The sequence below is a fragment of the Danio rerio genome, chromosome 8, assembly GCF_052040795.2.
Source record: "Danio rerio strain M-AB ecotype USA chromosome 8, GRCz13ab, whole genome shotgun sequence".
In the NCBI taxonomy this organism is placed as follows: domain Eukaryota; kingdom Metazoa; phylum Chordata; class Actinopteri; order Cypriniformes; family Danionidae; genus Danio; species Danio rerio.
The window spans coordinates 1,551,760-1,574,884 of NC_141028.1; the positions used below are offsets into that span (position 1 = coordinate 1,551,760).

The window sequence follows — 23,125 nt, forward strand, 5'->3', positions numbered from 1 at the left end:
TTATTTATTTATTTTAATCATTTATTTATTTTTAGTGCTGGTCAAAGATTAATCCTTGATTAATCGCATATAAAATAAAAGTATTCAAGACAAATAAATGGCAGCATGATGGCGCAGTAGGTAGTGCTGTCACCTCGCAGCAAGAAGGTGGCTGGTTTGAGCTTCGGCTGGGTCAGTTGGCGTTTCTGTGTGGAGTTTGCATGTTCTCCCTGCGTTCACATGGGTTTCCTCCGGGTGCTCCGGTTTCCCCCACAGTCCAAACCCATGCGGTACAGGTGAATTGGCCAGGGTAAATTGTCCGTGGTAGGCTTGGGCGGTAATATGGTATACCGCGGGATCTAAAAATAGCAACGATTTCAGTTTCAACCCCGTTATATCATCATAAAAACAATGCACTAATATAGGAGACAAGTATTAAATATTATTTATTTAATGCCTAAAAATGCGTATGCGGGATTGTCATCACGGGAGAGTATGGAGGAGAGAGAGAGAGAGGTGAGGTAAGATGGTGAGTCGCGCACCAAGTGACCTGGGGCCTCATGTACAAAGACTTGCGTGGAAATCATACTAAAACATTGCGTACGCACAAAGCTGTAAATGTGCGTACGCAGAAAAAAATTCAGATGTATGAAACACTGCGTACGCCGAATCTCACGCATATTCTTTTGTACATCTGAATGAACGTGAAACTGAGCGCAACATGCACGAGCACAAAACCCCTACCTGCATCCTCCCCCGTATGAATATGCTAATGACTCTACTTTGGCAAAACCAAAGGAAAAAGCAACGGCAAAAGCAAGCAAAAAGAGAAACTTTGAACAGAATGTGAATAGGAGGTGCTGCTTTCAGAGGTAGACCGAGAAAAGCGGTGTTATTTGCAAATTTGTCCTCCAGAATTAACAACAAAAGAAAAAATAGAGTGGGAGAGTTTATCTGATGCGGTTAACACAGTTGGGTCTGAACATCACACTGTAGTAAACAGGAAATAGTGTGATTTATAGGTGTAAAATGTTGCAGCACCTTAAGCAGCCTCTGTGGCGCAGCTCGTAAAACGCTTGCAAACATGACAACACGTTCGAGCATGAACTCGGGTTGAATCCAGCGTCTGATGAACTCTTTCTTCTTTTTTCCACCGCTACATATCAGATTTTGCCTACTATTTATCACGAGAAAGACAAGTAGGAATCATTAATAAGTTTGTGCATCATATTTTATTTGCACATTTATTGAATGGAAATGTTTCTGATTCACGCATGCAAATTCATCTTCAGATAGTGTCTTTATAGCAATGTGCGTGCAGTAGATCGCTCAGATTACATTGGGGAAACAGGCGACCGCTGCAAATTGTGCTTTAATGTTTGGCTGGTCAACTGTATGGTATGGAAACCTTATATACCTGCTAGATGAACCCGTCTCATACAGCTGCCATTGCAAGGCTCAGACACTTTGTAGAGAGCAATTTAACACAACTGCCTCTAGGAGTCGCCAATGGAAATAAAACAGACACGCACAAAAAATGTGCGTACGCCAGACATGAAGCTGCCGTGAAGCTGCGCACATTCCCACGTTCAGTTTATCGTTAGTAAATCCAAACGTGAGCGATTCTGAGCGTGAAACCTGGCGTAGGCAAAGTTTTTGTGCGTATGCAGCGTTGATACATGAGGCCCCTGGTCTCAAAAAAGAACACAACCTCTGCAGTCTGGCAGTTTGTCGGGTTTCGACCGAGCGAGAAGGGAGACGTGGTAAATACGAACTAGAGGTCTGCATTCCCGAACAGATTTCTTGCAGTGCGAGAATAAATTTCTGGGTAAAGCGCGGGAGCAGTCGGTAACTCTGGTGTAATTTGAACGGGAGCGGGTGGTCTAACAATATCACTCACTCACGAGCATGCGCGATTCCGAATGGATGCTCTCTCTGTGTGTGTGTGTGTGTGTGTGTGTGTGTGTGTGTGTGTGTGTGTGTGTGTGTGTGTGTGTGTGAATAAGAGAGAGCGTGATGCTGTGTGTCCCTTGTTTGGTGCTGTCCGGGGGCGCCAGCAGGATTTTATTCCAGGGTAAAATGGCCGTGATTTCAACAGTAAAAAACTGTAAAAATGCTACAGTACAAATCCGTAACCTGGTTAACGGTATGTTTCCTTAATATATACGGCGAATAACCGTAAATTGACTTTCCCAGAATTCTCTGCATGGCACATAACTTTATGCATTTGTTTGACATTAATGTGGATCTTTTTAGCTGTTTCCCCATCAGTAATGTACATTAGAGATTTATGTTACATCTAATGTTGATAAACAAAGTTGATTTCATGACTTTAGTTTTATGCGTGTTACCATACTGGTGTTTAGTAGCTGTGTGGATGACACTGAGCACCTTCTATATGCTGATACTCTTTTCTGCTTGTGGGAGAAGATGATTGTGATGAGCTTTGGCTCATTATGTAATTTCCTCATCACCACCTGCATGTGGGTGTGCTAACGTGTCTAACTGTGTAACAAAAGATGTGTAGATGTTGGTCATTCAAAATACAGACATATTACCTCTATAAATTAATAAAATACAGTAATTTACTGTAAAAATGAAAAATTACTTTTACGGTTTGTACCGTGTTTTTAATGGTAAAGTACTGGCAACCACAGCTGCCGTTTTTTTACCGTAAATTTTACGGATTTAATTTTTACAGTGTACGCACAACTCCACCACCGCCTCGCACCCTTCCGATGGCTGTTATTTCCAATAATATCCAGCTGCAGGCCCGCAGAACCACACACGTTCTAGGCACACACAATCTAGGACACACGAATTAGGCTAACCATATGGTTACGACTGATGTTAATGTTATTAACGTCTTTTGGAACATCGTCATCGATATATTTTGATATATATGGTTAATAAATATTGTACACAATAAACAATAGTGTTTACTTTACTTTATTTCACAAATATTGCGATCGAGACGGGTGAATGGGGAGCGTTGTTTTCGATCGCCATTCAATATAATAGACTGAACAGTTTTTAATTAGTCATTAGCTGATCAGTCATTATCTGACAATAATACGGCAGATACTCGTTTGCTGGCCTTGCTGAACGATCTAAATTGGACAAGTTTAATTTGTATAATGGACTCATTTATAATGAAAGAAATAGCAAGTTAATATCACAATAATACATTTTGGATAATAAAAATCTTTTTACATGTAATAAATGTATGACACTATATTAATATTTTACTCAAGCGCTTTAATATTGTTTATTTGCTTAACTTTTTAATAACATTTTAATTAATGATTTCCCACATTTAATACTGTAGTAATTTATAGTAAGCAATAAATTGTTTTTAAACCAAAATTTAGCAATAGGAACAAATTAACTATTAATAATCAATAAAAAAAATATTAAGTATATATATATATATATATATATATATATATATATATATATATATATATATATATATATATATATATATATATAACTAACAGCTGTGACAGTAAAAGATAGTAGTTTATATATAAACTTATAATTATAATCAGTTAAGATAATCAGTTTATAACTATATATATATATATATATATATATATATATATATATATATATATATATATATATATATATATATATATATATATGGATATACAGTTTAAATGATTAACTATTGTAGGCTAATTTATTTTTATATGCTTTTTATATTTTACAACAAAGTGATTTTAACCAAGTATGATAAGATTAAGATTCTGAATTAGTGTATGTGCCATCGATCCGTCTCTTCTTGTCTTGTTTCTCTGAATTAGCAGGATTTGAACGCGGGTAACATAAGACAGTCCAGTGATGTCATTTTGAACATGTTTAATAACAACTTTACTGAACTATAATACACGGTCAAAAAACTGTCTTGCTTCCATCTTCATGACACTACTTCTTCCTTACCGGAAGTGACATCAGCATATACTTTATATTAAAAATTAAATTACTTTTAGTAAAATATTTTCAAGTTGCTTTTTACATTATTATCAATTTAACATAAATAAAACAATGAACTTATGGCTCTTATATATCCGGCCCCTAATTGTATGGACAGGAGACCAAACAATTATCATATACATATTTAACTTCTAAGAGCCATTCAAATTTAAACATCAATAAGAAGCATAGAAATTCAGTCATTCTGTAAATGTAGTCCTTTCACATTGTCTTTGTTTCACCTATTCTTCTTAAATTGCTTCTTGAATTAAGCACAATTTGTTTACAGGTCTCTCTAGAATGCTTGTTTTGGTTTGTAGCTTCACACGGCGTACAGCTCCACTGGAGTCAGGCAAGGTTTGAACTACTTTTCCCATGATCCATGAATTACGGGGAGCAGAACTGTCCACAATTAGCACTACATCGCCTGGCTCAAAGTTCCTTTTAAGTTTTGTCCATTTACTGCGTTCTTGAAGAATGGGCAGATACTCATGAGTCCATCTGCTCCAAAACAAATCAGCAAGATATTGGACTTGTCTCCAACGTCTTTTCATATACTGGTCTTCTTTTTTGAAGACGCCTGGTGGCATGCTGGGTTGAGTTTTTAACAGTAGTAAATGGTTAGGTGTCAGAGGCTCAAGGTCATTTGGATCCTCGGATGTGGTAGTTATTGGCCTGTTGTTTATAATGCTTTCCACCTCACACATGATGGTATGAAGACTGTCATCGCTGATAGATTGTTCCTTTAGGAGAGCATTAAGTATCCTTCTAACTGTACGGATCTGACGCTCCCAAACTCCTCCCTGATGGGAGGCAGCTGGGCTGTTGAAGATCCAGTTAATGTTTTTCTGCAACATGGCCTGTTCTATTGTGATGTGGTTCAGGTTTTTCAGTGCTTCTCGCAACTCTCTTTCTGCACCAACAAAATTTGTGCCGTTATCTGAGCGCATGACAGCGACTTGTCCTCTTCTACTTATAAAACGCCTTAAAGCGTTAATGCAAGAGTCAGTGTCCAAACTATTAGCCACCTCAATGTGAACTGCTCTAATCGTTAAGCAAGTGAACAACACTCCGTACCTTTTTACAGTACTCCGGCCCCGTTTCACTTCAAAGGGTCCGAAGTAATCAACACCCACGTTTGTAAAGGGCGGTTTATCAGGTAGCAGACGGTCCTCTGGCAAACTTGCCATTTTCTGTTCTCCAACTCTTCCATTAAGCCGGCGACAAACTGAGCATTTATGTATTAATTTTCGAATGGCTGAATTAGCTTGGGGAATCCAGAATTTTTGTCTGAGAATGGACAATGTGTAGTTACGACCACAATGTCCGTATCTTTGATGAATGTCACTTAAAATGAGTGTTGAAATTCTGGAGTATTTTGACAGAATTGCAGGATGTTTGGATTCATTTGGCATGGCTGCTTTGTTAAGTCTACCACCCACTCTTAGGATCCCATCCTGGAGCACAGGGTCAAGCCTGTACAGCTGACTTCTTCTCTTAATAGTCACATTTTGTTTGATAGCCTCAATTTCTTCCAGGAATTGTTGTTTCTGACTGTGCTGAATAAGAAGAATTTCTGCTTGGTTTAAATCTTCCAGACTCAGTGACCTTTTCTTTATTTTTGATTTGAATTTTTGCATTTCAGTTTGTAGAAGGGATGCTTGTTTTTCTGGGTCTTTCTCAGATGTTTCAATAGACGCCTGAAACTGTTTCCTTGCCCTACATAACTGTAGGAGTGTCTCTTTTAGTCTTAGCATCCATGCCACTGCCCTTTTCAGACGAAACCAGCTCGAGTAGTAGTCAGTTAACCTGCACAGGAGGTCGTTTTCATTGACATTAAGAATGTTGACTTTGGTTTCAATTTTAATTTCAGGGTCTTTTTGTTGATATTGATTAATCTGATCTGGTCTTTGTGGCCATTCTTCTTCTGATTTCAACAAAAAGTTTGGGCCCTTTGTCCATGTTTCTGCTTGTAGAAAGTCCTTTGCCTTAATACCTCTAGTAGCTTGATCTGCTGGATTCTGAGCTGACCTGACAAACTTCCACTGTAACGGAGTGGTGGCATCCCGTATTAGTGAAATCCTGTTGGCTACAAAGGTTTTGAAGCGGGCGCTCTCATTTTCAATGTAACTCAGCACCGTTGTGCTGTCTGTCCAAAAAATAGATGGCTGCAGTGGCATTTGTAGTTCTTGTCTTAGTATCTTGTCCATTTTGACTGCTATGGTTGCGGCGGTCAGTTCCAGTCTAGGAATTGTGATTTGTTTAAGTGGGCTTACTCTTGACTTCCCCATCAACAATGAGCAATATTTCTGATTTTGTTCATTTGTAAGAACCAGATAAGTTGCTGTGCCATAAGCACTCTCACTGGCATCAGAGAAATGATGCAGTTGAGCTTCTGCTGTGATGCCAAACTTCTCTGGCTTTAGACACCTTTTGAACTTGACATTTGAGATCTGACTTAAATCTTCTAGCCATTTAACCCACTGATCAGCACGCTTGTCGTCAATCTCATCATCCCAGCCATATCCTTGTTTGCACAGATCTCTTAAAAGTAACTTAACTGGTAGTATGAGTGGAGCCAGAAAGCCAAGAGGATCATAGATTGAATTAACCACTGAGAGGATACCTCTTCTACTCGACGGCTTCTCTTGGACTTTGATATGGTATGTGAAGGTGTCATCATCTGTGCACCACTTCATACCCAGTGCTCTCTCTATGGGCAAAGAGTCCTGATCCAAGTCAAGGTCTTTTACTCCACTGGCCCTTTGATCTTCTGGGATAGACAACAATACTTTCCTATTATTGCTCACCCACTTCGTCAATCGAAAACCTCCTTCCAGACACAAATCTTGAATTTCCTTGACAAGGTTGATTGCTTCTTGCTCATTGGACACTGATTTTAAACAGTCATCCACGTAGAAATTGTTCAGAACTGTGTCCACAGCCTTTTGCGATGCTACATGTTTTCTGTCCTCTGCTGTCTTTCTCAGTGCATAAGAGGCACAGCTAGGAGATGAGGTGGCACCAAATAAGTGCACTGTCATTCTGTATTCCTCTATAGGTGCATTCAAATTGCCATCTGGCCACCAAAGAAAGCGAAGTAGATCTGTGTCTTCCTCAGGAACTTTCACCTGATAGAACATTGACTCAACATCTGCCATCACAGCGATCGGTTCTTCTCTAAATCTGGTGAGTACACCAATAAGTGTGTTTGTGAGGTTTGGACCTTGAAGCAATTGGCTGTTCAGAGACATACCTTGAAAGGAAGCAGTACAATCAAAAACCACTCGAATTTTGTTTTTCTTCGGGTGATACACCCCATGGTGTGGAATGTACCACACCTTGTTGTCGTTCCGATTAAGATGTTCAGTGGGAACTCTGACAGCATATCCTTTTTCTATTATGCTCTTCAAGAACGTAGTGTAGTCATCAAGCAATTCTGAGTTCTTTTGAAGCTTTCTTTTTAGGTTAGCTGCACGTATTTCAGCAACACATCGATTGTTTGGCATGTCAACTGTTTCATCTCTCAAGGGTAGCTTCACACAGTAATGTCCATTCTCAAATTTAGTCTTTTCCTGCATTAACTGCATGAATCTTTTGTCCTCCAGTGACTTCTCCTCTTTCTCCTCATACAGGCGTTCTGGAAAGTCTGAGTTATATTGCTGAATCAACAATTTTTCGATTTCCACTACTGAGAGACGATTAACTGTATGATGTGGCAGTTTGGACCTTTCTGCATTGTTTGTTTTCTTAATGGTGCCATTTACTACCCAACCTAGTGCAGTTTTAACAGCATATGGTCCATCTTGTTGGCTGTTTATGATGTGCCATGGTTCCATTGCCTTTGGATTGTTTGCACCAATCAGAAGCCCCACATTTGCATCAATACAGGGTATGTTCACTTCACTTAAGTAAGGCCATTTTTGAATGTCTTCCTGTTTAGGAATGTTCTCATTTTGAACAGGAATATTGCTGTGTGTAAAGACTTTAGGTAGTTCAATATACTTGGTGTCGTCTAGCCCACATACTTCCAGGTCGGTGAGGATAAAACTGCTCACTAACTTCTGTTCACCTGGCTTGTCTTGACACATAGTGCTCAATAGAATCTGAGTTGGCTTTCCTTTCAGTTTCAGTTTATTTCGCAGCTCCTCTGTGCAAAATGTTGCTGTACTTCCAGCATCGAGGAAAGCATATGTTTCCACATATCTGTCACTTTTATTTGACTTGACTTTAACTGGCACTATTGACAGCACACAGTTATCTCCCCCAGACTCTGTGTAGTTGCATGATTGGTGACTTAGGGAGATCTGGGCACATGAGATCTCTTTGTCTGGTGTCTCAACCTGCTTTGTCACTTTGCGATCCTCCATCATATGTAAAATGTCTGGATGCCTTTGAGAGCATTCTTTACATTCAATTCTCTTTCTGCACATCTTACTCAAATGACCTCGAGTTAAGCATCCAAAACATAAGCCTTTTGACTTCAAAAAGTCCACACGTATACTATGTGGCTGCTCTTTGATTTCAGTGCATGACTCAAGAGTGTGACTTTTTGAGCAAAACATACATGGCTTTTCAAAAGCGCTTACCATCTTAGCTGGACTGGCAAGTTTACTTGATGTATCTTGAGGCCGTCTTTCCTCCATGCATATGTTGGTTGCAAAGCTGCTCTTTTTTATTCCCCTAGTAGCAGGAAATTTCTCCTTCTGATTCACCTTTGCAGTTACAGCATTGCGAGTGTCCAGTATGTCTCCAAAGAAAGGATCTGTGACCACTTTTGCTTGACGATCAATAAAATCCACCAAATGAGTAAATCTAGCTCTTACTCCTTGTCTTTCCTTGATGTCATATGCTTCTGATCGCCACCTTTCTTTCATTTTGTATGGTAATTTTGAAATTACATCTCTCATATTGGTGGGACTGTCCATCTCCTCCATGGACTCCCCATCTTCCAATGTATTGCGACATCCAATTAGGAATAAAGCATAAGCACTCAAGGCTTTGCTATCATCAGACTTGATTTGAGGCCACTTTTGAACTTTATCAATAAAAGCTCTTGCTATAATAAGCTCGTCTCCATAATGCCTTTCGAGCAGTCGCTTTGCTTCTTTAAAACCTCTGCTTAACGGCATATATTCACAGCTTCTGACAATCTCTTGAGGCTCTCCTGCAGTGTATTGTTCAAGATAATACAACTTGTCTTTTTCATTGTCTGTTTTATTTTCAATGGTATGCTCAAAAGACCTGATAAAGGATCTATAGGTTAACGGATCCCCTCTAAACACTTGTATGTCTTTACTAGGAAGCTGAATTTGTCTTTGTTGTCTCACCAACAACTCAGTCAAGTCATTTTGTTTCTGCATAACTTGAATAATGCTGTTGTCTGCTTGTGGATAGTCACTGTGTCCAGGTACTTGTATGTTCAGTTCTGTTGCTGAATGTATCTTTGGACTTGAGACAGACTTTGCTTTATCCTTCGCCACAGTAGAATGAGAAGGTGAGCTTTCTTTCTGCTCTGTTTTCAGTTCAAGCTGTTTATGGTGGAATCCTTTTCTTTTCTTTGACCGCACACTACTTTTTCCATCCTCTGAATGCTCATATTCTTTCAGAACCTTTAATTTGGCATCACTTTCTGCAAGCGCTGTTTCTATTTCAAGTTCCTCCATTTTTGCCTTTATCTGCATCTCTTCAATTACAAGTTGTTGTTTTTTCTTTAATGATGCTGCCCTTGCTAGCAAAGCTGCACGTTTTGATTCTTCTTGTGCATATGCAGATGATACAGAGGAGCAAACAGATCCACTTGTAACTGAATCACACCGCTGCTTAAGCTCATTTTTGTTCAAAGATACCTGTGAGGCACTGTCATGAGGCATAATATCATCCTCCATTTCCACATTGTCATTTTTCTCATTTTTCTCAGCTACAGCAGCTATCCAGTTTTCTGTTTTATTCCTAAAAATATTCACAGAGTCCATTTTAGGCTGAAACCAGTTTTGTTGGTCTGCAATCCTTTCGTCTTCAGACAAAAGATCTTGAACTTGAACATTTAAATCATTAAACTCTGCTAACAATTGTGCAAAGTCAAGTTGCATTAAATCGTGCACATTCTGCAGATTTTCATCATCATTCATCAACCTTTCTAGGGTTTTTATATTACTGGTAAGAGCAGATAATTTAGCTCTTCTCAATCCAATAATTCTGTGCAATTTCTCCTCTAAAGCCTTTTCAGTAGGTTTAGGCGCCCTCTTGTGTTCGAAAGCTGCAGTTTCACTTTCGCTTCCTTCAGCCATCTCCATTCAATCAATGCACAAACTGTTTGCAGACGATTAAAAGTACACGCAATACTTTTCTGCATCAACCGTATGCATTTCAGCTTCTTCAAATATGCATTGAGTCATCATATAGCCGAATCAGAGTCCGTTACCTTACTGTTATGCAACGTTTCATACGTGTCAGTCACGTTCCTTCCTGTAAAACAGCTTTAAATCCACCGGAGAAATATCATCCACTATTTATAATCCACGATCGCGAGTCATTTCAGATCACTCAAAGACGATAGTTTAGAGATGAATCTCCGTCCGTCATAACGTGCCACGTGCGCTCCTTCATTTTCATATCCATAGAGCAAGTTTTTTGACTAAATTGTATGTGCCATCGATCCGTCTCTTCTTGTCTTGTTTCTCTGAATTAGCAGGATTTGAACGCGGGTAACATAAGACAGTCCAGTGATGTCATTTTGAACATGTTTAATAACAACTTTACTGAACTATAATACACGGTCAAAAAACTGTCTTGCTTCCATCTTCATGACACTACTTCTTCCTTACCGGAAGTGACATCAGCATATACTTTATATTAAAAATTAAATTACTTTTAGTAAAATATTTTCAAGTTGCTTTTTACATTATTATCAATTTAACATAAATAAAACAATGAACTTATGGCTCTTATAATTAGTTTATTGCACTTAATCCTACAATTAGACAGTCTTTTATGTTTTCTTTGTTTATGTGGACACATGAATAAAGTGATAAATGTCTTTAACCAATTATTTTTATTTACATAATTTGAGTTCAGAAACTGGAGAGATGTTAAAACGATCGTTACGAAATAATAACAATAATGACTGAAATGGGAAACCATACTTGTGAAATTCAATAGGTGGCGATAATGCTAAAGAGTTAGTTAGTTAGTTACCATATATGGTTAGCCTAAATCGTGTGTCCTAGATTGTGTGTGCCTAGAACGTGTGTGGTTCTGCGGTTCTGCAGCTGGATATATCTCGTTATTTCAGCATTCAAATATTAAATGACGAATGCATCAAGTGAAATAAAAACAAATATAAATTTTTTTATAATTTAGCAAAATTTTATCTTTTTATTTTTCTTATTTTTAATATTTAATTGTCTTCATAATTAAAGCTATAGACAAATTCCTGCTTGACATTTTAGAAAATATTTTGCGTAGCTACCCCGTCTGTATTAAAGATCACCGAGAACAAAAACAAAGCACAGAAACATGTGACACAGTCCCATAAATGTCCAACTTTGAGGAGGAGGTTTGACGTTATCAAAATTTGGATGCCGCCCAAGCCTAGTCCGTAGTGTTTGAGTGTGAATGAGTGGGTTTTTCCCAGAGATGGGTTGCAGATGGAAGGGCATCCGCTGTGTAAAACATATACTGGATAAGTGGGCAGTTCATTTAGCTGTGGCGACCCCAGATTAATAAATGGACTAAGTTGAAAAGATGAATTAATTAATTAAATAAATAACAATAATAAAAGGATCGACTTACAGGCCAATTCTGTCACATGACAAGCGAATCCTCGTCATATGACTGCGCTCTCTCTGATGGAGCTGAAGGTTTCCATGGCAACAGCTGTGTGATGATGTCATTGGCAAATTTGTGAATGGAGATGAGAGCCGAGCGCTGGAGAGATGAGCTGAAAAACTAAACATTTCCATAAACACAAACACTTGTGCATTTTAGACCCTTTATTAACTAGTAAAGGTGTCTGTAAATGATTTAAAAAAACACATGAAATGAAAAGTGAAAAGAACGAGCAGGGTCTAAGAGGATCTAAACACAATCTAAGATGAATAAATGTGAAACGAACAAAAATATGTAAATCATAAAAATGTTTTATATAAACAAATGCAATAAACACTTTAATAATGTACACCTGTAAACCCCAAACATCCCAAATGATGTTTCACAAAGCAAGGAAATGTTAACAGTATGTCTGATAATATTTTTTTCTTCTGGAGAAAGTCTGATTTGTTTTATTTGGTCACAATAAAAGCAGTTTTTAATTATTTATGAACCATTTTAAGGTCAATATTATTAGCCTCTTTTAGCGATATTTTTTTTTCTATAGTCTACAGAACAAACCATCATTATACAATAACCTGCCTAGTTACCCTAATTACCCTAGTGAAGCCTTTAAATGTCACTTTAAGCTGTATAGAAGTGTCTTGAAGAATATCTAGTAAAATATTATTTACTGTCATCATGACAAAGAGAAAATAAATCAGTTATTAGAGATGAGTTAATAAAACTATTATGATTCGAAATGTGCTGAAGAAATCTGCTCTCCATTAAACAGAAATTGAGGAAAAAATTATACAGGAGGGCTAATAATTCAGTGGGAGCTAATAATTCTGACTTTCACTTTTTATATATATGTGTGTGTGTGTGTGTGTGTGGGCGAGGCAGTGGCGCAGTAGGTAGCGCTGTCGCCTCACAGCAAGAAGGTCGCTGGTTCGAACCTCTGCTCAGTTTCTGTGTGGAGTTTGCATGTTCTCCCTGCCTTCGCGTGGGTTTCCTCCGGGTGCTCTGGTTTCCCCCACAGTCCAAACACATGCGGTACAGGTAAATTGTGTAGGCTAAATTGTCCGTAGAGTATGAGTGTGTGTGTGAATGTGTGTGTGGATGTTTCCCAGAGATGGGTTGCGGCTGGAAGGGCATCCGCTGCGTAAAAACTAGCTGGATAAGTTGGCGGTTCATTCCGCTGTGGCGACCCTGGATTAATAAAGGGACTAAGCCGACAAGAAAATGAGTGAATGAATATATGTGTGTGTGTGTTTGTGTGTGTGTTCACGGACACCGATACTGACTATAAGGTTTAGGGTGTTTATTATAATTATTATGATTAAAATGTAAAATGTAAGAAAAATAAAAAAATAAAAACAGTACGAAGCATTTGAGTGCGAATCATTACCTTTTTTTGTTTATTATGATTACAAAAAACATTTGTTATATTAGCAGTATCTAAAAATCATAATTATATATTTTATATTTTATTTCAAGCTATATTTACCCATTTGTGTTTTATTTTATAAGTGTTGTAAAATTAAGATTTTAATGTTAAACTTTTGGTTTAAAAATTCTCCAAAACGCTTGAGAATAATAATAAAAAAAAACGTTCAATAAATAAATAAACATGAGCAGTTTTGCTCTCTGTAAAGCATACCTGTCAACCCTCCCGTTTGTCCCGGGATTCTCCCGTATTTTACAGTTCTATCCTGCTATTATCCCGTAAAGGTTTTTCCCGTCTTTCTCCCGTATTTTCAGTCTTTTCTCTGAAGGGTGGCAATAAATATCACAGAGCCGTTCCTCCCTATACGCAACCCATACCGCCGAACCACCAGGGGACGACCAATATCCGTCAGGTGCTCATCTGGACTACTATGAGCTCTAGAACCTGCCGCTCCGGCCTGTGCAGACATACAGCTCAAGACACAATTATCAGTTATTCTGTGAATTTCTTCTTCAAAATGTTTCCCAAATGATGTTGAACAGATTCAGGAGTTGTATTTCCTCTAATATTTCTTCTGGTGAAAGTCTTATGTGTTTTATTTCGGCTAGAATAAAAGCAGTTCTTAATTGTTTAAAAGTCATTTTAAGGTCAAAATTATTAGCCCCCTTCAGCAATATCAGTGTTGGATTGTCTACAGAACAAACCACTGTTATACAATGACTTGCTTAAATATTAAATACAAAATTTAACAAGAGGGTGAATAATTCTGACATTTCTAATCATAATAGTTTAATAACTCATCTCTAATAACTGATTTCTTTTCTCTTTGTCATGATGAGAGCACATAATATTAGTCTGGATATTCTTCAAGACACTAGTATTTAGCTTAAAGTGACATTTAAAGGCTTCACTAGGGTAATCAGGGTAAAGTTAGGGTAATTAGGCAAGTCATTGTATAACAGTGGTTTGTTCTGGAGACAATCCAAAGCTAATATTGCTGAAGGGGGCTAATAATTATGCATATAAATATTTTTTTTTTATTAAAAACTAGCCAAACTAAAAGACATAGAACTTTCTCCTGAATAAATAAATATTATAGGAATTACTGTGCAAATATCTTTGCTCTGTTAAACATCATTTAGGAAATATTTTAAAAAGATTACCAAATTTTTGACAGGAGGATGAATAATTTTGACTTTAACTGTATATAACAATGATGCACATTTTATTTTTATACTCGTTTTAGGTGCTGATCTTATAATAGAATAAATGTTTGGTGCTAGATTGTTAAAGGAGAAACACAAATAGAAAAGTAAATCCTAGATTGAAAAAATGTAAAATAACAATAATAAAACATGCTAGAAAAATAATAAAAATTTAGTTTAGTTTAGTAAAATTAAAATGTAAAAATGCCATTTTTGTTTTTATAAAAATGTCAAATATGACTTTTGTTAAAGAATATTTTATTTTAGTTTTTCTTTCTTCAATTTATGTATTATTATTATCATCGTATTTTCATCTGTTTTTTGTATGGTTGATTTTTATATTAATTATTTAGTAGGAAAAATGAATGAAACTAAAAAGAACTAAGATGACAATGAAATACGCATTAAAAACTCAAATAAATTTCTAAAATATATAAATAAATGAAACAAATCAATTAAATTAATTTAAAACAGTTCACTTTAAATTAACAAACATGCAAAAGATGTGTTTAATGTTTAATTTGTGGAACTGATGGACGATATTTTAAAACTGTTAAAGCAGAAAAATAAATTAAAAAGTAAATACTCATTTAAAAAATAATAAAATAATAATACTTAAACATTCTATAAAAACATTGTAGTGTTATAGTTTGTAGTTTAACTTTAAATGTAAAAATGGCAATTATGTTTTTATATAAATACCAAATATGACTTTTGTTTAAGTGGTGGATATTATTTTAAGTGTATTTCTTTTAGTTGATTTATGTATAATTATTGTTAGATTTTTTATGCAGTTTTTATGTTTTTTATATTTATTTTTTAGAAAGAAAATAAGACAAATGAAATACTCATTAAAAACTCAAATAAATTACAAAAATATATTAATAAATAAAACAAACCAATTAAATAAATTTAAAACACTTCACTTTAAATTAACAAACATGCAAAAGATGTGTTTAATGTTCAATTTGTGGAACTGATGGACGATATTTTAAAGATTGTTAAAGCAGAAAAATAAATAAAAAAGTAAATACTCATTTAAAAAATAATAAAAGAATAATACTAAAACATTCTATAAAAATAACACATGAAAAATTTTAATATTGTAGTTTAACTTTTAATTGTAAAAAATTGCAATATTGTTTTTATATCAATGCCAAATATGATTTAAAGAGGTAGAAATTATTTAGTTTTTTCCTACTTAAGCGTAATTTTTAGTTGATTTATGTATTATTATTGTTGTATTTTTATGCAGATTTTATGTTTTTTCTATATTTATTATTTAGAAATAAAAATGACATGAAAAACTCATAAAAACTCAAATTCATTCCAAAAATATATTAATAAATGTGTAATTTTGAGACATTCAGTGACCTTTAAATGTAAAAAATTGCAAAGCACGTATTTACAGCAATGTTAAATTTGACTCTTGTTGAATTGATGGACATGATTTTATATTATGTATATTTGTCTTAAGTGTTTTGAGTTCATTTTCAAGTGTGATCTTATTCATTTATGTATTGTCATTATATTATTATTATTGTTGTTGTTGTTTTTTGTTTTTACATTTTTTGTACTTTTTTTAAACCACAAATTATTTAGAAAGGCAGAAAATATGAATTAAAAGATAAATAAAACATTTAAAAAAGAAAATAAAACATGTTATAAAAATAATGAGCAAATATGTAAAATTAAAATATTTAGTAAACCTAAATTTTTTAAATCTTTGTTTATGTTGTTATAAAAATGCCACGTTTGAGTGTTGTTTATTTGATGCACATGGAAATATTAAACAAGTATGTTTAAAAATAAAAAAATGTTGTAAAATGAAATCAATTTTAACTCGAAATGAAATGTAAAATATAGACTGGTGCTATTTTATATGAGAAATAAATGAGTGTCGCTGCATTGCTGGTGTTGTCAATATTATTATGAAAGCATTTGAGGACCTCTAGTGGCCATCAGATAGAACACACCTGCACACACAAACACACTAACATTAAAAAACATTCTCAGAACAACTTTCAGGATTTATAGGCACTGCTGAATTAATAAATTTGACCAAAACCATAAAACTAAAATCATTTTTGTTACTTGAGATATATATATATATATATATAAAACCCAAAAATACAGACATTTTTAAACACATAATGACAAACAATAAACAAAATTACTAAAATTGTATATTCATTTAATTCTTAGTAGTTTTTTGCTACTTTTTGTTTTTCATTTATTCATTCATTTTCTTTTCGGCTTAGTCCCTTTATTTATCAGGGGTCGCGACAGTGGAATGAACCGCCAACTACTCCAGCATATGTTATTACACAGCAGATGCTCTTCAACCCAGCACTGGGAAACACCCACCCACTCTTGCATTCACACACTGACCTGTACCGCATGTGTTTGGATGTGTCGGAGCACCCGGAGGAAACCCACACCAACATGGGGAGAACATGCAAACTCCACACAGAAACACCAACTGCCCAGTTGAGGCTCGAACCACTGACCTTCTTGCTGTGAGGCATACAGTGTTAACCACTGAGCCACCGTATTGTCCCAATATCCTAATTTTGCAATTTGTATAATGATGAACATTCAAGGGCAATAACACAAAAGCAGTATAATAATATTTAATAATCACGTAATAATTTTTAAACCTGCTTTAACACATTTTAAATCCGATTTTATTGTTGTTTTTATTCCTTAAATATATATATTTTGAAACCATTAAGATTTTCTTGTGTTTAATCTATTTCAGTTCTCAGTTTCCTTCAGCTTAGTCCCTGGCCTGGTTTCATTGAAATTGTTTTATTGTGGAATCTTCTCGTTTATGTAAAGCACTTTGAGTTAGCCACTATTGTTGTCTGAAATGTGCTATATAGGCCCTTTCTGGGTGATGGGTGTCAGAGTGCGCATGTGCGTAGTACAGCCGCGGCCTGACTGACTTCATGACATATACTACGCGCACGCGCAGTGTCGTCGGCGTGTTGGGGGGCGTTGCTGGCGTGCGGCAGAGGGGCGGGGCGGAGGTGGGTGTGTGGCTCAGCTGAGACACGCATCTACTGACTATCATCATCATCTTCATCATCATCATCAGCATCATCATCACCAGAGACCTGCTGCTGTCCGGAGCCTGCCAGTCGGATGGACGCGTCGCGGTGAACGCGCCGGTGTGACGCGCGCGCGCGCGGTGCTGAAGCTGAGGACGCGTCGCCGCATCAGTCATGTGCTTTTCCTGCGATGTCGAGATGAGAAGCGGAGAATGAAGGATAAAATGACGCTCCACGACCACTGCGACTCACTCGACTGGAAGTAAACCAGTGTAAGACCTCCATTCTCTCCTTATATAACGCGCCGAGAGCGGGGGGATCGCGGCTTTGTTTGTGTGCTATCAGAAGCTGGAGCTTGTTGAACAGAAAATGGAGCGTGTGTGTGTGTGTCTGTGTGTGTGTGTAAGAGAGAGAGAGCCGGAGTGTATTAAGATGCAGTGTTTTGATGCTCAAAGAGACGCGCGCGCTGCAGATCTCCATTCAGCTGTTAGATAACAACAGAGTACATGAAAGGCCATGCAATCTTTTGTGTAGACACACACACACACACACACAAACACACACACACGCATGTATACATATACACGCATGCATAAACACACACGCGGGCAAAAACACGCACACGCGCAGGCATAACCACACACACGCGCGCGCACATAAATACACACGCAGGCAAAGACACACACACACACACGAGGTGCATGCACACATACACACACACACACATGCATAGACACATACATACACATGTATACATAAACACACGCATGCACAAACACATACACGCATGCATAAACACACACGCATAGACACACACACATACACACACACACACAGGCATGCATGCATGCATACACATACACGCATACATAAACACACAGACACACACAGGTATAAACACACACACACACATGCTTAAACACACACACGCATGCATAAACACACACACGCATGCATAAACACACACATGCATGCATAAATACACACACATGCATACACACACACACGCATGCATAAACACACACACATGCATACACACATACAGGCATAGACACACATACACACACGCACGTGCATGCATACACACACATGCATGCATGCATGCATAAACACACACACACACATACATGCATAAACACACACACATACATGCATGCATGCATAAACACGCACACACACACACATGCATGCGCAAACACATGCATAGACACATACATACACACGCATACACAAACACACATGCATAAACTCACCTGCATGGATACACACCCACACATATGCATGCATGTATTCACATACACGCATACATAAACACACAGACACACACAGGTATAAACACACACACACAAGCACACACAAACACACACATACACACACAACCACAAACATACACGTGCATGCATACACATACACACGTATGCATAAACACAAACATACATGCATGCATAAACACACGTGCACACACACACACATGCATAGACACACATACATACACATGCATACATGAACACACATATATCCATAAACACACACACACACGCATGCATAAACACAGAGACATGGATGCACACACATACATAAACACACAAGCATGCATTAACACACACACGCATGCATAAACACACAGACATGGATGCACACACACATGCATAGACACACATGAATACACACACATACACAAACACACACATGCATGCATAAACACACACACATGCATAAACACAGAGACATGGATGCACACACATACATAAACACACACGCATGCCTAAACACAGAGACATGGATGCACACACACATGCATAGACTCACATAAATACACACGCATACACAAACACACACATGCATGCATAAAAACACACACACGCATGCATAAACACACACACGCATGCATAAACACACAGACATTGATGCACACACACATGCATAGACACACATGAATACACACGCATACACAAAAACACACATGCATGCATGAACACACATAGACACAAACCAGCATGGATGCACATCCACACACCTGCATGCATGCATTCATATACACGCATGCATAAACACAAACACATGTGCATGCATGCACACACACAAACACATGCATACACATACACGCATGCATAAACAAACACACATGCATGCATACACACAGATAAACATATAAGCACACAAACACACACACACACACTCTCTGCATCCCGCTAATCTGCTTGCTTCTCAGCGCTGAGCTTCAGACCTGCATCAGAACTTCTGCTGAAGGTGTTCAGGGAGGTTTCTTAAAGTTTGCTCAGATCTCACACAGGCATCTTCAGCTTCTGCACACAAAGCCACACTTACTCACCTCGTGCCCCATAACAAGACAAGCTGCCAATGCAAATGTGTGTGTGAGAGAACAGATGAGGTAATGGCAAACACCGGAGCAGTGTGTGAAGCCCCTGTTGGCCAGTCCTGGTGCTGCAACTCGTTGATGTAAGGAATAATTGAACACAGTTTGCTGAATTATTATGGTGGAAAAAATCTCACCGGAGGTTGTGATGAGGTGAAGTGGCTGTTACACCTCCGCTGTGCTTTATTTACGGATAATTCAATGCACAGGAGTGATTTATTGTGCTTATACTGGAGCTGCACAGTATATGGTTTCAGCATCGATACATCGCAATGTTGAGTCTGTATTCAAATGTTTAATGCACATGTGCTTTGACTGTGTAATGCCTTTTGAAAGATTCAGGAAATTGTACAGTTTGTAAACTTTAATAACAGCTCAATTTTATTTGTACTATTTTAAAGGGTACCTATGGTGAAAAATCTACTTTTCAAGCTGTTTGGATAGACATGTGTATATATAGTGTATAGAGCATCATATTGGGCTGATATAAACACACACAGTGCTTTTTTTTCAATTTAACAACATATAAACGGTGGGCCAATTGGAGCGGTTTTCAGACAGACGGCAACTTGACGCAGGAGTGCGGTCCCCCCGCCCACCAATATTGATTGACAGCTGTTGCATTAACATGTACGGGTAGTCGCGTGTATAATCATGTCAACAAGACAGGACGTGCGCAAAGCAACCTGGATTAAAGGCTCAGTTCAGTTCGCTAGGATCACCAATCATCATCAAATGGGATCAAGAGTGAGTTTCACATGTTTAAAATGTTTTAAAAACAGTGCATGTGTGTAATGAAGTACAGCCATTCACTTCAGCTTTACTTACATTTACATTTACACTTAGTCATTTAGCAGACGCTTTTATCCAAAGCGACTTACAAATGAGGACAAGGAAGCAAATTACACAACTATAAGAGCAACAATGAAGAAGTGCTGTAGGCAAGTTTCAGGTCTGTAAAGTTATTTTTTATTTTTTTATTTATTTTGTAGTAGTTAGTGGTGGAGCCAGAGAGGCAACTGCAGATTAGGAAGGAAAGTAGAGACTAAATAGTTGAGTTGTTAGTGGTTTCTTGAAGACAGCGAGTGACTCTGCTGTTCTGATGCAGTTAGGGAGTTCATTCCACCAACTGGGCAGATTGAATGCGTGAGTTCGGGAAAGTGATTTCTTCCCTCTTTGGGATGGAACCACGAGGCGACGTTCATTCACAGAACGCAAGTTTCTGGAGGGCACATACATCTGCAGAAGTGAGAGCAGATAAGAAGGAGCAAAGCCAGAAGTCGCTTGGTAAGCAAACATCAGAGCTTTGAATTTGATGCGAGCCGCAACTGGCAGCCAGTGCAAACAGATGAGCAGCGGAGTGACACGTGCTCTTTTAGGTTCATTAAAGACCACTCGTGCTGCTGCTTTCTGAACCAGCTGAAGAGGTTTGATAGAGTTAGCTGGGACAATTAGTCAAATAGTGTCAGAATAATTATAAAGGAAGACGCTTCAATCCCGGTTTGTGGACAATAAATCAGGTTTATTTTGTATATAAATATAACAGATATCCATACAGCAGTGGAGATTAAGCTGTACATCACATGTTGCACGCATCCTGTCACATGCATGCAAAAACAGTGCAAAGCTAAGCGCACTCTGTCTGTCTGTGTGTGTGTGTGCGCGTGTGTATCTGTGTGTGTGTGTGCGTGAACTTTGTAACGATATTGTGTGTGACTCATCAATGCAACTGCACAACAAATACTCATTGGTAAAGTTCTTACTGTAGTATTTCTCACAAACGCTGCGTGAGACCTGCTTCCTTTAAGTCTGTCTGTTGTCTGACGCAGAGATTAAGGCACGCAGACAGGCACGTAGAAAAGGTAGGCGGGGAGGACTCGCCTTAAAGGGTCATGAAACACCAAAACACATGTGTTGAGCTGTTGACAGTGGTATATGTGTCCCACACTGCTAAAACACTATTAGGACACCTATATTTCACTAAAAAGTGTAAATTGGTTGGTTTTGCGTTATTTCAAGCACATTCGTACTTCCGGTTTGAAACAAATTTTTGAAGCTGCGTCACGGTCATGAGATAATAGCGTGTATTCCAGCGTGCAGACTGGACGTCTGTGCCAGAGTGATTCTTATTACGTCTTAGAGTGTGATGCATTAATGCATGAGTAAAGCTCGGTTCAAACCAATCAGCGCGCTCTATTGTGCAACTTCATTAATATTCATTACTGTCACAGTGTTCAGACGACAGAGACGCCACGTTGTGTTGGCAAAACAAGCGTGAAGTGTTGCTTTTATAGTTTGCTGCAGTGAAGTTTTGTTTTCATTTTCTCTCTGTGAGAGCTCAGCTGGACTCACGTGTGGATTAACAGTGTACGCCACGCTCGACAACAATAACTTACGTGTCTAAGGAGGATTATTGTTTACCTGAGAGCTGTTCTCATCTGCAAACGCTGAGATCTGGATTCGCTTTAGTCTCCTCTTAATGAAGACGCGGCTCTAGTTGCTGGTGATTGTCCTGTCTCTACAGATTTGGTAAGTGAGCGACCAGTGCTCTTTGTTTATTCAGTTTGTTCGTATCGAACTAAGTTAACTATTGCACCGAGTGTAAACACGTTAGCACCACAACCAAACTTTAACCTCGTGTAGTTTCACCGCATTTAGTGACCGGAATAACACACGCGGCTTTCTGACGCTACCTGCCGTGTGCATCTAAGTTTCTGGGAAATGCTGAGGGTTTTTTTTCTCTCATTCGCCGTGCGGTATCAAACATTGCATGATAAATACACGTTTAGAGCAGCTCCTCCAATCAAATATCTCATTTGTCGCGAGGGACATGAATGAATTCCCTGAATGAAAGAGCCAAACTGCAGTTAAAGTCCAACATTTAATCATTTGGCAAATAATTCGACTACAGATGTGCATGTAAACACAGTCACTTTCTCCCCTGTGTGTGTGTTTTGACTCTGAAACTCGCGCGCGCCCAAATAGACACTCCCAAACCATGCCACTTTTCTTCCTACAACACTCCCCCCTAAACAGAGCTGGACACGCCCACTTTTCTGACTTTTTCCAAAGTAGAGGTGTGAAAACACCCTGCTGAAACGAGGGGCTTTCAAGGCCCTTTAAAGGCGCAGTAGGACAAAACAGCCCACTGGTGGAAAAATTTATAAAACAGGATCTAGTAAAAGTAGGGCTGCTTGATTTTGGGAAAAATCATAATCACGATTATCTTAGTCATAATTGTAATCACGATTATTCAAAAAGATTACTGTACAAG

General features: G+C 37.8%; 1 protein-coding gene and 1 long non-coding RNA gene across 3 annotated transcripts in view; one reads left to right on the forward strand and one right to left on the reverse strand.

Moving 5' to 3' along the window:
- Nucleotides 1-23,125, reverse strand: part of LOC147835478 (uncharacterized) — a 33,771-nt gene that overhangs the window by 3,510 nt on the left and 7,136 nt on the right. For both annotated transcript variants that reach the window (XR_015497494.1, XR_015497495.1), the window contains exon 3: nucleotides 11,752-11,907. This is a non-coding gene — a long non-coding RNA (uncharacterized LOC147835478). The remainder of the gene's footprint in view (nucleotides 1-11,751; nucleotides 11,908-23,125) is intronic.
- The window catches only part of lzts3b (leucine zipper, putative tumor suppressor family member 3b), a 31,711-nt gene continuing 26,131 nt past the window's right edge, over nucleotides 17,546-23,125 (forward strand). Inside the window, exon 1 of the mRNA XM_087264109.1 lies at nucleotides 17,546-17,746. The gene's annotated coding sequence lies outside the window, so the exon portion shown is untranslated. The remainder of the gene's footprint in view (nucleotides 17,747-23,125) is intronic.